Source organism: Chinchilla lanigera, unplaced genomic scaffold, assembly GCF_000276665.1.
Source record: "Chinchilla lanigera isolate Chin_1 unplaced genomic scaffold, ChiLan1.0 scaffold00005, whole genome shotgun sequence".
Classification (NCBI taxonomy): Eukaryota; Metazoa; Chordata; class Mammalia; order Rodentia; family Chinchillidae; genus Chinchilla; species Chinchilla lanigera.
This window is the reverse complement of record NW_004955406.1, coordinates 10,234,591-10,240,033: the sequence shown is the minus strand read 5'-3', so window position 1 is coordinate 10,240,033 and position 5,443 is coordinate 10,234,591.

Genomic DNA, 5,443 nt, shown 5'->3' with positions numbered 1-5,443 from the left:
TACCGGGAACCGAACTCACGACATTGCGCTTGCCAGGCAGGCGCTTTTGCCGCTGAGCTAAATCCCCAGCCCCCAAAACTCTTTTTTTTTTTTTTCCCAGTACCGGGAATTGAACTCACGACCTTGCGCTTGTCAGTCAGGCGCTATGCCGCTGCGCTAAATCCCCAGCCCCCGCATGCAAGATTGATCAAACAGTTACACATTAACCATTCCTTTCAATAAACCAACAGATAGCAGTAGCAAAATTATCCTAGCTATCATGTGTATACATACATATATTTTTCCCTCTTCCTTCTTTTTCCTCTCCCCTCCTTCATCCCAGTTGCTCCTTCCTATTTGAGAAGTTTTTTTTCCCTGGAGGAAAGGTTTATTGCAGCTCATAGTTTCAGAGGTTTCAGATCATAGTCACTTGGCCCTGTTGCTTTGGGGACCGTGCCACGACCCCCTGCACAGTAGGGGGAATTTCTCTGTGTGGCAGAGAAAACTACTCACATCCTGGCAGCCGGGAAGTGAAGGAGACAAGGGGGAGGGGCTGGGACCCCGGGAAACCGCACTCACCACCAGGAACAACTGCTGAGAGCTAATGGGTAACATTTACAGGGGGGTTTGCAGTGTAGCAAACCACAATGTAAGCACCAGGCATGGTCATCTCCTTTAATTCTCATGGTAGCACTCAGAAGCTGGGTGTGGTAGTGTATGTCTATAATCTCAGCACTCTGGGAGACTGAGGCAGGAGGATTGCAAGTTTGAAGCCAGACTGGGCAATTTAGTAAGACTTTGTCACAAAAACAAAAAGGCCACTAAGAAATAGTTTGTTCCTGTAATGGCCTAGGAAACAAGCTTAGAAGAGCTAAGGGACTCACCTAAGGCCTCATAACAGGAAAGCGCCAACTCATGTCGGCCTCACTCTACCATCGAGCACAGCCCACCCCCAAACAATGCCGTAGCCCATCAGCTCTTTGCTAAGTGTTGGAAAGTCCTTCCTTGTATGGGGCTGAACTTTAATGCCAATTCCAATCCCTTTCTTCCCCCTAGCTGCACATTCTTCAGCTTCAGAACTCACTATCCTGGGTTTGCCAATGTTTCTAGAATTTTATCCATCCAGACCCATTTCTCTTGACTGAAGTACTTCAGCATGTCTCTGGACTGAAATGCTGAAAACTAAACACAGTTCTGCCTATTCCACTCTCATACAACGGTTGCATTTGTGGAAATCACACATTATCAAAACACGCGTTATAAAACTAATTGTTTTTGGGAGAAAAAAGGGTGGAGGATAAGAAGTGTTAGATATATGAGAATACGATTTTCCTGAAGACAGTTGGACAACAAAGCTGTTTTTGTAGCTCTAGCAGTAGAGCTATAGGGACTTTTGGGGAGATGATGGAATGGTGAGAAGCAGAGAAAGAGCTTCTCTGAGATTTGGTGTCTATACACTGGAATATGGCAACATGAGAAAGAGATTAAGGGGGGACAGTGGGTCCCAGGAACTGAGGAAAGATCTGAAGTGAGAATTGAAGCCCATGGGGAGAGCAAAGAGAGAAACTTTAATGAAGAAGAAGGAGGTGACAGGTAGCACTTTTTCCCTGAGCCCAGACTCACTGCATGGGAGGGGCAGCTGGAACCTGCAGATGCACAGTAACTACTCGTGACCCTAGAGGCCTCCACAGAGAAAGGCACCTGTGGAATGGAGCAGTGGACCCAGCAGACTGCAGTAGCTGGTGAGTTATTCAGGTTTAGATGCAGGAGATGGCAAATGGTTGGAAGCCATCTTAGAGAGGGACCAACTGAGGTCAGAACTCAGAGCAACTGCTGGCTCCATCTAGCTGCTTCCAGCTGAGTTCAAATCCACAGGAGGTGCACACACTGCTGTAGGCTGAATGGGTCTGGTTCCAGCCTCATGGCCAGAAACAAGCCTGAATTTCAGTGGAAGTAAAAGTGCAGGCTCTCTGGAATTATCCAATACCCTGCTGTAAACTCCTGGTGGCTTGCTGCGATCATTCAAAATGGGTCTGGGCTCTGTCCACATTGTCTGCCAGTAACAGCAGAGACACACTCTCAACATACACCCAGAGACACACCCATTTTTCTCTTCTTGTTTCTTTCTTGTTTTTTTTTCTTTATTTTTTCTTCATTACTTGTTCTTATTTTTGTATGAATTTGAACATGATTTCTAGTTTTTTGTTGTTTTTGTTCTGCACTGATCTTGTTCTTATTTCTTCCTTCTCTATTTCCCTCCTGTCTTCTGAACGAGTTTCTCAAAGCTTGCATGATCCCATTTGTTATCAGTCTTGCTTTTAATCTCTTCCTTTTCTTCTATTTCTCTATTCCTCCCCCAACCCCTTTAAAAATTTCCTCTCCCAAGGGTAAATTTACCATATTGAGGGCTTATTTACTCCATACAATATTGTGGTTCATTTTAGATTTTGTTACATGACCATAGATCTAGTTCATATACTTAAAGGTGGCAAATTAATAGTTACCTCAGTTTGTGTTTCACGCTATTGTTATTGCTGATTGTGCCACTTTAACCAAAGTGACATAATTGTTCTAACCAGCTGTTTTTCCTGGTGTGCCAAGCCTGATATAGCCTTAGGGTCATAGAAAATACTGTGGGCCAGTGCCAAAGAACCAGAGGGTGGGCACGTAGGCAGCAACTTCTCATTCTCAATGAACTGAAGAGGCAGGATCTTGCAACAGATTCAAAACCTAAAAGCCTGGAAGACACCTGGCAGACACCTCTGGGAAGTAGTCATCTCCTGAGAGTTCTAAATACTAACAGTAAGGCTACTCACCATTGGCAATTTATAAGCATCAATCCAGGAATTAAACTAAAAAAAGAAAATGAGAAGACAAACAAGATGTAACCCCAGATGTCCAGCCCATCATAGTCAAACCTAGTAGGCAATAAAATGGAATAACCTGAAAGCCACCTGCCTGGACACTCTGAAGTGGTAACAGCAGAAGTGAGAAAGCAAATGAATGAGAAAAAATCCAATCAGAAATGATTTCTGCTATAACTACAGAGATGGTGACCATAATAAAAAATGTGCTTAGTGACTATAGAGGAACTACTGCCTGCCAAGCAAGTGCAAGCTCCTGAGTTTGATTCCCAGTGCCAAAAAAGATTTGTAGAGGAGCTACAGATAAAAAAATAGACAAGCTTAGGAAAATGATGAAAACTGTGAATGTCCAACATAGAAAAGAAATGAAATCCATAAAACAGATTCAAGCAGATATCCAGGACATTAAAAATTCCATTGAAAGTATTCACAGCAGAATGAGCCAATGTGAAGACAGAATCTCAGATATAGAAGAAAGGATTGCAGTTAGCAATCATTAAAAGCTAATGATTTCTTTAAAAAAGCAAGGGACCATGAGAAATCAATCTAGCAGGTGCTAGGTAATGCAAAGAAGAATAATATAAGATTGATTGGAGTCAATGAAAAAGCAGGTGATAGGGTAAATGACATAAAAAACCTGTTCACAGATATCATGGCAGAAAACTTCTCTAGTGGGGAGAAAGAATTTGACATATAGATAGTGAGGCATATAGAACTGCAATTAGCCGTGGTAAAAAAGAATCTACTGCAAGGCATATAATAGCCAATATTCCAGAAATTCAAGATAAGAACAGAATATTATAAGCTGTTAGAGAAAAGCAAGAAATCACCTATGAAGAAGACCTTATTAGAATTACAGCAGACTTCGCCACATAAACCCTCAAGTCAAAGACAGCTTGGAGTATTTCAAGTCCTAAAGGAAAAAAACCTCTAACCCAGATTGATGTACCCCACAAAATTTCATTTTGAATCAAACTCAGGAGCTTGCACTTGCTTGGCAGGCAGCTGGTTAGAACAACTATGTCACTTTGGTTAAAGTGGTACAATCAGCAATAACAATAACAATGGAGAAATAAGATATTTCCATGACAAAGAACACCTGAGGAAATTCATGAACAACATATCAGAATGCATATTCTTCTTAACTACACATGGGATGTTCTCCAAAACAGAGGACATATGGTCTCATAGAACATGCTTAAGTAAAGGCAAAGGAATTGAAATTATCCCATGCAGGGCTGGGGATTTAGCTCAGCAGTAAAAGCGCCTGCCTGGCAAGAGCAAGGTCGTGAGTTCGGTTCCCAGTACTGGAAAAAAACCAAAAAAAAAGCAAAAATGAAATTATCCCATGCATATTATCAGACTGTGGGGCAATGAAATTGGAAATCAATGGAAAGAGAAACCACAAAACTTCATAAACATATGGAAATTAAATAACACCCTCCTGAACAACCAATGGGTCACAGATGAAATTAAAGAAGAAATTAGACAGTTTCAACAATTAAACAATAATACCAAAATAACGTATCAGAACTTATGGGGCACAATGAAAGAAGTCTTATCAGGGAAATTTATAGCAGTGAATACCCATATCAGGAAAACAGAGCAATAAACAAATTAATGTTGAACCTCAATGTTCTGGAAAATGAAGAGCAAATCAAGCACAAGGCTCATCTGAGGGAGGAAATGATAAAGATCAGAGCATAAATTAATGCAATGGAGACTAAGAAAACACTATAAGGAATCAATTAATCAAAGAGTTGGTTCTTTGAAAAATTGAGTAAAATCAACAAACCCTCAGCCAACCTTATCAAAAAAGGAAACAAAAGAGTCAAATCCATGCAATTAGGAATTAAAAGGGTGAAATCACAATAGAGCCTGCAGAAATCCAGAAGATCATCTATTCCTACTTTGAGAACTTGTATTCTAATAAGATGGAAAATTCAGAAGAAATGGACAGATTCCTTGATACATATAAATTACTAAAGCTGAATCAAAAAGATATAAGAATTCTAAATAAATTAATATCAATCAATGAAATTAAAAACCTACCAACAAAAACAACAACAAAAAAGCCCAGGCTTGGAAAGATTCACTGCTGAATTCTACAAGAAATTTATTTTTTTTTAAGAGAGGGAAGAATTTTTTTTTTTTTTTTGATACCAGGAATTGAACTCAAGACCTTGTGCTAGCCAGGCAGGTGTTTGTGCCACTGAGCTATATCCCCAGCCCAGGATTTATTGAGAGAAATAAAAGCTTGGAAAATGGGTTGTCCCTCTGCAAGAAATTTAGAGAAGACCTAATACTGCTACTTCTCAAACTCTTTAATGAAATTGAAAGGGAAGCAATATTTCCAAACTCATTCCTGTAAGTAAACATTACCCTGATACCAAAACCAGGGTAGGACCCAACAAAGAAGGAGAACTACTGGCCAATCTCCCTAATGAATATGGGGGCAAAAGTCTTCAATAAGATACTGGCAAACAGAATGCAGCAAATCATCAAGAAGATTACATATCATGATCAATCAAGTAGGATTCATCCCAGGGATGCAGAAATGGTTCAATATACACAAATCAATAAATGTAATATGCCATATT